Below are 518 nucleotides of genomic sequence, written 5' to 3'. Positions count from 1 at the left end.
CATAAAAGAAGCATCGTCTACTTCAAGAGCTACCGATTGGATGATCATCTTCATCCAAGTTTACTAGAGGAAAAAATAGACTGGAATAATTCTACCAACTACGAAGGTAGGTGACACAATAACTCTCCACATGGTTTTGGTTTTTTGAAATGCGTATCATCATTCATCTATCAGCGTATGTACATGTAGACATGTTTGTTATTTGGTAAAACCCCTTTTCAGCTGCTTTATGTTGGATGAATGAGTGTACTGAATTATAGTCATGATTGGTTAAACGTTTAAAGTCTCACGGCACAATTCGGAGACGTTTTATATATATGTATATTATAATAATACACTTCTGTTGTCCTACCATCTGAATGTCACATTATCCTTGAGTGTTTCCTGGAGATAAAAATATGCAATACGTTGTTAACTTTTACGCTTAGCTTTTCTAACATGAACATAAGTTTAGAACATTTACATAACTATAAATTTTAACGAACATAATCAGCTATGTAGCGCAGTGAGCAGCTTTG

Source organism: Anopheles ziemanni, chromosome 3, assembly GCF_943734765.1.
Source record: "Anopheles ziemanni chromosome 3, idAnoZiCoDA_A2_x.2, whole genome shotgun sequence".
NCBI classification, from domain to species: domain Eukaryota; kingdom Metazoa; phylum Arthropoda; class Insecta; order Diptera; family Culicidae; genus Anopheles; species Anopheles ziemanni.
This window is presented reverse-complemented; position numbering follows the sequence as displayed.